At 35.1% G+C, this 9,423-nt stretch overlaps 1 pseudogene; it reads left to right on the top strand.

The window, feature by feature from the left end:
- The first annotated feature begins 535 nt into the window (after positions 1-535).
- On the top strand, positions 536-8,568 carry LOC131182443 (beta-glucosidase 24-like; annotated as a pseudogene).
- The last annotated feature ends 855 nt before the right edge of the window (positions 8,569-9,423 follow it).

Here is a 9,423-nt window from a genome sequence, read left to right as displayed (position 1 = left end):
ATCTAAAAATTTTTGTTAAACCCTTTAAACATTTAGATATTTTATTGCCACCATTATTCCTAGCTCTTCAATATCTCGAAGTTTTAGTTCTGTCTGAGAAGATAATTAGATAAAGAATATGCAAACTAAGATATAGAGAGAGAATTAACCCCCAAATATATATATATATATATGTATTTAACATGGACATATTTACTGCAGCTGGTCAGATTTGAAATAATTAATATTTTCTGTTGACATTCTAATAAATCTAGATTCTCTATATGCAATTTCTTTGAATTAATTAAATGTAAGAACGTTGCATGTTAAACATCTTTTTCCCCCTTTTTTAAGAGAAAAAGGGGGGCAATGTCCATGGAATCTTGCTTTGGCTTTAACGCCAAGAGCCGACGAGAATAGTGCAAGTGGGAGGATCATGCATGCAAATGCATCACGTTTCCGATTTCAAGCCTTGTAACGAACTCTATATAAAGAGGGCATTGCCAAGAAGTGAAACCCACACAAGCACTTGAAACCATAATATCATCTTTTGGTTATGGCTTCTAAGCACACTCTTCTGCTGTTAGGGGTGCTCATCGTCTTCCTCATAAGCTTGCTGGTTCTTACTAAGCTAGCAAGGGCAGATGATTGTGATGATATCCTAGCAGATTTTAACCGTACTTATTTTCCAGATGACTTCATTTTTGGGACAGCCACTTCTGCCTACCAGGTATACAAACCTTCATTCATTGCAGCAGCATGTTCTCTCCCAACTTCTATCTGTTTCCAAATAATATAGGGAAATTCTTGTCTAGACTAGGATTATCGTGGATTCAAGACATAAATACGTAGGAATTATGCTTTAAATAAGTAGGTCCCATCATGTATCTTGTGTCTTGAATCTCTGATGGATCGGATTTAGGTAAGAAAAATTCATAATAACCTTCAATCTCATGTTTTAATTCTCTAACTAATACGATGGAGCTAGCTAAACAACTAGTGAAAAGAGTAGATTAATTCTTAGTGATTCTCCACTAATTAATACATAAGCTCCTTATGCATTCATTAGGCAAAGAATTTATTAGTCAACTTTTTTCTTACAAATAATTGTTTAACTCATTTATTGTATTATCTAATAAAATTTTTATTGCTTATGAAAAAAAAAAAAACTCATTTATGGTATTCAGATCGAAGGTGCAGCAAACATATTGGGCAAAGGACCTAGTGTCTGGGACACATTTACCCATGAGCATCCTGGTATCATTGTGTGTGTTTTTGTTTTGAGATTATATTTATATGCAAAATGTTAATTATTTCTATGTAATCTTGCAGAGCGGATAAAGGATCACAGCACTGGAGATGTTGCAGTTGATTTCTATCATCGCTTTCGAGTATAACATAAACATTTTTAATCTTCTTTTCTTTCAAAATCCTTTTCTTTGTCAATAATAAATTAAACAAAAAAAAAAAAAATTCATGCTGTAGGAGGATATAAAAAACATGAAGGATATGGGTTTTAATGCTTTTAGATTCTCCATTTCATAGCCTAGTAATTACCTCTATCAAAATTTTAAACGTCTCAACATTTTTTGAACTTTGCTACATTACATAATTTTCTTCCTTTTCCTTCTTTTTATTTTTTGAATTTGAATATTTAGGTGGAAAGAGACGTGGAGGAGTAAATGAGGAAGGGATTGAATTCTACAACACTGTTATCAATGAAACAATAGCACAAGGTGATAATTGTCTCTGGTGATAATTATCTCCTTTTCTCTAATGCTATGTTTAGATAACAAAACACGAAATAAGAGATTTTGATTTAATTTTATATAAATTATTAATAAATTATGAATTTCAAATAGCAATATTTTAATTACTAAGAACTTTTAGAGTGGATTTTAAATAATATCATTTTATAAATCATTTCAAATACACATTTAAAAAAGATTTTTTCCACATTTATGAGTCTAATCTAAATTTATGACTCTAATAAATTGAAAAAAACCTATAATTTTATCAAATTCAAATTTTACATTTTAAATTTCCCATCTAAATACAAGGTTAAAATATCTAAACCAGTGAATAGTAATTTAATGCCATTAATATTTAGAGAACATGTTCAAAATGCTAATTATATTGAAGGGCAATGTGCCTACTATTTTTTTTTTTTTCCCATTTTAGACGCTTAAAACACCAAGCATTTATTCAAAAGCTTGAACAACTGCAACTAATTAACTAATTTACATAGTCTTTTAGTTCCTCGATTTTCTTTTTATGAAGGGAAATAATGAATTTCACCTTCTAGTCCCTTAAAAGAAGTTATAAAATTACATCTAACTTCTAATTTCTTTTGTTTCAAAATTTCAGGCTTAATTCCTTTTATTACTATTTTTCACTGGGATACTCCTCAAGCCGTAGAAGACAATTATGGTGGCTTTTTGAGCCGTAGTATTGTGTAAGTATGTAGTTTTAAATCACATCTTCGAAATATTAAAATTTCAAATTAATCTTTGTATCAATTTCAATCAATCATAAATATTCTCATCTAAGTAATAAATCATCTTACCAAATAATTACATAAACAATGTATAGGGAGGATATTTGTGAATATGCAGATCTCTCTTTGAAAGATTTGGTGACCGAGTGAAATTCTAGATGACTTTCAATGAACCATGGTCACTTAGTGGATTCTCCTATGATCAAGGAGTTTTTGCTCCTGGTCGATGCTCATCTTGGGTGATATTCGGGTATCAGTTTAGATATTGCCATATACTTCTCTCAAGTGGTTTGGATATCATATCAGATTTAAAATTCAATTGTATACTTTCTTATCTTTCTTTTCTGTAACTAGCTTATATATACTTTGTACTTGTATACTGTTTATATACAAAGAGAGAAATACAGGTATCAGAGCTTCTGTTCTCATCATGAGTTCTTCCTCTTCAGCCTCTTCGTCCACCTTGACTTCATCCTTCTCATCCTCTCCTTCATCTGCTCACCACACCTTCTCTATCAAGCTAACCAACAAGAATTATCTTGCTTGGAAAGCTCAGTTTTTACCTCTACTTAATTATCAAAAATTACAAGGATTTGTTGATGGCACTTTCACTGCTCCTTCTAAAACTATTGTTAGTTCCACTACCTCTGAACTTGTCCCCAATCCTGATTATGAAAGTTAGTTTCAAAAAGATCAAATGCTCCTAAGTTGGCTGCTTTCCTCCACATCGAGGAAATTTTTCCATATATTATTGAGCTGTCATCTTCTTTGGAGGTCTGGCAAGCTCTTGCCAAAGCTTTTGGCTCAATTTCTCAAAATCGACAGCTCCAAATCCACATTGAGCTCCAGGAGCTGAAGAAAAATGATCTCTCTATTTCTGAATATCTTCATCGTGCAAAGCAGTTAGCTGACAAACTACAAGTAGTAGGTCGACCTCTTCAACCTGCAGAATTCAATGCTATCATTTATCGAAATATAGGAGTTGAATATCATCCTATAATCACTGCCTTAAATCTTCGGACTGAACTTGTTTCGTTTTATGAATTGTATGGGCAGCTTGTAGCCCATGAAATCTTAATCAAAAGTGCACATGAACCTCTTACTGTCAACGCTGTTATTCGATCTTCACTAAATCCGCCTCTCTTGCCAACACCTGCACGTCCTGCTTCTTCTTTCATCAATAATAATTTCAGGCCTTGTGCTCCATGTTAGATTTGTGGTCTTAAAAATCACACCGCTAATAAGTGTCGCAGGCGATTCAATCCTTCATTTAATAGTGGTTTTCGTACATCTTCTCCATAAGTAAATTATCATTCTGTTCATTCACATCAGCAACCTACTCCAGCACCAGTCACTTGGTTTCCTGACGCTGCAGCCAATTTCCACATTACACCTGATATGTCTACTCTTAGTGTTGCACATGAGTACGAGGGTGATGATCAAATCCATGTTGGTAATGGACATGGTGTTCCTATTTCCCACAATAGGTCGCATTTATTTGGTTCGTCAAGTCAAGTTTAATGAGTCTATGTTTCCTTTTAGGCTTCCTGTCATGTCGCCCATGCCCTTTACATCCAACTCGTCTACAAATACGCCATGGCTTGTATTGATTGGACATTCAACACCTCACTTGGCAACTAGAGCAAATTCAGGTCAGTTACTAAATCAATCTCCTCCTTTATCTCCTATTTTGAATTCAACCTCATCTCCATCACGTATTTCTCCTTCCCAAAATCAGCAAATTTTCACTCCTAATCAATAACCTGTGTCATCAGATCTCCCAACCCCTGCCTCACCAAACCACTCTGTTTCGAATTCTAATACTAGTCAAGTTGTGACTGCGTCTACTTATCCATCCCTCAATCTGTCCATTGACTTATCTCGTTATCCTCTTACCTCCTCTCACTCTAATCCTGCTACACAATCTGATATGCACACACATGCTATGACATTACGGCCTAAAACTATGCAGAAGCGTGTTGTCAATCTTATTACTAAGGACACTGATTATCTAAAGTTTGAACCAAAGACTTATAGCCAGGCCAGTTCTTATTCTGAATGGAGAGATGCTATGTCCCAAGAGATTAATTCTTTAATGCAGAATCAAACATGGGAGTTAGTACCTTGACCACCAAATAAAATATAGTTGGGAACAAGTGGATTTACAGAATCAAAAGAAAACCTGATGGTTCAGTAGATAGGTATAAGGCTCATTTGGTAGCCAAGGGGTACTCTCAACAGTATAAGGCTCTATTACGGTGAGACATTTAGTCCAGTAGTGAAGATGTCAACGATTCGCACAGTGCACTCTTTAGCAATGGCACATGGTTGGCAATCTGACAACTCGACATATCTAATGCCTTTCTCCATGGCTATTTGGATCATGAAATTTTTATGGACCAACCAAAAGGATTTGTTGATCCTGCTTCTCCCTCCTATGTTTGTAAGCTACAGAAATCATTATATGGGCTAAAACAGGCACCACGAGCCTAGTTTTGTCATTTGTCCAGCTTCTTACTTCAGTTAGGATTTATTGCATCTAAGGCTGATTCCAGTCTCTTTATCTATCGCAATGGTGGTGTAACGATCGGGAACCAACCACTAGAGGAATTGTCCGCTTTGGCTATAAGCCTCACGGTTTTGTCCCATAGGTGGAGTGGAGAACTTCCCAGGAGGTCACCCATCCTAGGATTTCTCTCAAACGAGCACGTTTAACCCTGGAGTTCTTCCAACTCTCCAGGCCATTCCACCAAAAGGCGCTTCTAGTGATTAGTTCCCTCATTTTATATATCATTACTTTTTGAACCCAAGACCAACTCCGTGCTTTGCCGATGTGGGATTTGCCTAAGGGACCTTTTCTCCCCCCCTTTCGGGACTCAGCGTCCTCGCTGAGGTTTGCCCCACCATCGCCCAAGAGGACACGCGAGCGGCTCTGATACCAATTGTAACGATCGGGAACCAACCACTAGAGGAATTGTCCGCTTTGGCTATAAGCCTCACGGTTTTGTCCCATAGGTGGAGTGGAGAACTATCATTACTTTTTGAACCCAAGACCAACTCCGTGCTTTGCCGATGTGGGATTTGCCTAAGGGACCTTTTCTCCCCCCCTTTAAAGGTCCCTTAGGCAAATCCCACATCGGCAAAGCACGGAGTTGGTCTTGGGTTCAAAAAGTAATGATATATAAAATGAGGGAACTAATCACTAGAGGCGCCTTTTGGTGGAATGGCCTGGAGAGTTGGAAGAACTCCAGGGTTAAACGTGCTCGTTTGAGAGAAATCCTAGGATGGGTGACCTCCTGGGAAGTTCTCCATTCCACCTATGGGACAAAACCGTGAGGATTATCGCCAAAGTGGACAATTCCTCTAGTGGTTGGTTCCCGATTGTTACAGGTGGTATCTCTTTATTCATCCTTATAAACGTTGATGACATCTTGGTTTCTTGTTCTGACAATTCTTATTTACAGTGGTTCATGTCTAAGATCAAGGAGGCTTTTCCGATTAGAGATATTGGAGCATTGCATTATTTCCTCGGCTTAGAGGTGCATCACACTTCTGCTGGCTTATTGCTCAATCAATAGAAATATATTGTGGATCTTCTTTCTCAAGGATCAATGCTGAATTGCAAGCCCTGTCAAACTCCTATGGCCACCACTTCCCCACTTACTAAATACAATGGAGTCTCTTTTGATGATGGTGTTCTCTATAGGCAAATAGTTGGTGGATTACAATATGTGACCTTAACCTGACTAGATATCTCTTTTGCAGTCAATAAATTGTGTCAATTTATGCATAATCCAACAGATGATCATTGGAAAGCCATTAAGAGATTGCTGCGTTATCTTCAGCACACTAAATCATATGGCCTATTCTTTGCTAAAGGCTTACCTTTAGACTTGCAATGTTTTTCGGATAGTGACTGGGGTAGTGATATAGATGATCGTCGGTCCACCAATGGGTATGCTCTCTACCTCGGTCGCAACTTAATTTCTTGGATGTCCAAGAAGCAGCCTACAATAGCTCACTTCTCTACGGAAAGCGAATATAAAGCTTTAGCCAATGCCACTGTTGAAGTTATGTGGGTTCAGTCTCTTTTACGTGAACTTGGTTATCCTCTTCCACAGCCTGTTGTCCTATGGTGTGACAATGTTACAATGTTGGAGCTATTTATCTCAGTGCCAACCTGGTATTCCATGCTCACACCAAACACATCGAATTAGACTATCACTTTGTGCGAGAGCAGGTAGCCAATGGTACAATCTAAGTTCGATTTCTTTCTTCTGAAGATTAGGTAGCAGATATCTTAACCAAGCCTTTAGGCCAACGTTTGTTTGACAAGCACCATGACAAGCTTCGGCTCTAAGTTTTACCGCCATTAGCTTGAGGGGGGGTATTCGGGTATCAGTTTGGATATTGCTATATACTTCTCTCAAGTGGTTTAGATATCATATCAGATTTAAAATTCAATTGTATACTTTATTATCTTTCTTGTCTGTAACTAGCTTATATATACTTTGTACTTGTATACTGTTTATATACAAACAGAGAAATACAGTTCACAATTCAAGCCAAAACCTCTACAGGTGAATCATCAATGTCGTGCTGGAAACTCATCCACTGAACCTTACATAGTTGCTTATCATCTACTTCTTGCTCATGCTGCAGTTGTACAAGTATATAGAGAACATTACAAGGTATGTCGACTATATATATATATAATTAATTACATTGTTTCTTTCACAAGTAGAAGTGCACATAGATTTGAGCTTATTATTATATTGATTGTGTAGGCAACTCAAAATGGCAAGAATGGGATCACACTTTTTACCTTCTGGTTTGAACCTCTCTCCAATAGAATAGAAGATATAGAGGCATCCAAAATAGCCCTTGATTTCATGTTTGGATTGTGAGTCTTGCTTCCAAAATAAGCTAGTGATTAAGCCTTTATATGTACATAAGTCTTTGATTAATAAATAAACACAATTTATTTCATATTTTATAGGTGGATGGATCCTTTAACCAATGGCCGATATCCAAGGATTGTTCAAGATTTAGTTGGAGATAGATTGCTCAAGTTTACTGACAAAGAAACTCAATTGCTTCAAGGATCATATGATTTTATTGGGTTACACTATTACACTTTATATTATGCAAAACCAAATGCTCTAATTGATCCAGATCATATTAGATATAAAAATGATAGTCATGTCACTGAAACTCGTAAGCTACATATATATAAAGAAGTCCAAAAAACATGTTATTTGTCGATAAGTTTTTCTTTTTAAAAAAGTTTAATTGATATCATGTTTTCCTTTTTACTTTATAGCTTATGATAATGATGGCAATCTCATTGGTCCACAGGTTAGTATACAAGAAAAAATGAAATGATAAAAATATAGTAAAAAGAGAATTAGACATTTATGGAAATATCACTAACATAGAAATCAAAATTTGCAGGCTTACTCATCTTGGTTTTACATTTTCCTGAAAGGTATTCGACATCTTTTGAACTACACCAAAGATACATATAATGATCCAGTAATTTACATTACTGAGAATGGTAAGCATCAATGCCTTTTTCAATTAAGAATGCTAGCTAGTCAATTACAATTATACATATTTTGGTCTTATTTTTTGAGTTTTTTTATATGTTAATTTAGGGGTTGACAATCTCAATAATGAAACCCATTCCATTGAGGAAGCACTTCAAGATGAATTTAGGATAAACTATTATCAAAAGCATATGTGGAATGCATTGGGATCTCTCAAGTGAGTCTAAACTCGAAGATACTAATATAGAGGTTTCTGATAATCCTTAATTAATTCTCCTAATGATTGTTGGTTTTGGCAGGGATTACCATGTTAATATCAAAGGTTACTTTGCATGGTCATATTTGGACAACTTCGAATGGAATATTGGTTATACTTCAAGATTTGGTTTATTCTATGTAGACTATAAAAATAACCTGACAAGAATCCCTAAAAATTCGGCTTATTGGTTCACGGAATTCCTGAATCCACTGATTACACAAAACAAGGTCTACCAGATTATTTCAAGGAATTCAAGGAAGGTTGGCAAATTCTACATAATGTAGCTTGTGTTGTGCCTCGTAAAGGTGCCATATCAATCTGGCCTTTGTCTCTTGCAATTAAATAATATAACTAGGCTATTGCTCAGCTCCAGTGACCTAGCTTGTGGTGTAATGAACTTTAGAATAAATATGAATAAAACCAAAGAATAAGGAATATGGAAACATTAAAACAAAACGTGTTCCTCAAATTGATATTTATTTTCCTTAAAGAATAAGGAAAACAGAAACATTAAAGCGTGGATCCTTGTTTTCTATTTTTCAATTGCTCATTATTAACGTGTTCCTCTACCTCCCTCACATGATTCTAGTAATACTCATTAGTCAATGCCTGCCTACTTTCCTCCATGGCTTCACATGTCTGGCTGTCCTCATCATATCTCCCTCTAACATGAAACAATTCTTCCCATATTATGGCGAAATTTTACTTTGATTTTTTTTAGCCTAATTATTTAATTTTCACAAGTTCAACACATTTTCCCCTTCATTTATCAAAAAATATTTGAAAAAAAAAGTTTAGAAAATAAGAACAGTTTTTTATTTTCAAAAAATGAAAAAACTAAAAACCAATAGTAAATTTGAACGTACTTTTAATAATTCAATTTGAAATCATATTAAACATTTACATTTACATTTAGTACATGTTTGGCATTGTAATTCAGAGTTAAAATTATTCGTCAAAAAAAAATTTAGATGATATTTAAAAAATAATTTTAAAAAATTATTTTGTTACTTTAATATTTTAATAACCAAAATTTATTAAATTTAATTTTAAATTATTTTTTAATACTCTCTAATTTATATGATTTATTCTTTTTTTCAACAGTAACTCTCGCCCTAATGCTAATCAGATTCCCAAAA

The sequence above is a fragment of the Hevea brasiliensis genome, chromosome 8, assembly GCF_030052815.1.
Source record: "Hevea brasiliensis isolate MT/VB/25A 57/8 chromosome 8, ASM3005281v1, whole genome shotgun sequence".
In the NCBI taxonomy this organism is placed as follows: domain Eukaryota; kingdom Viridiplantae; phylum Streptophyta; class Magnoliopsida; order Malpighiales; family Euphorbiaceae; genus Hevea; species Hevea brasiliensis.
This window is presented reverse-complemented; position numbering and strand designations above follow the sequence as displayed.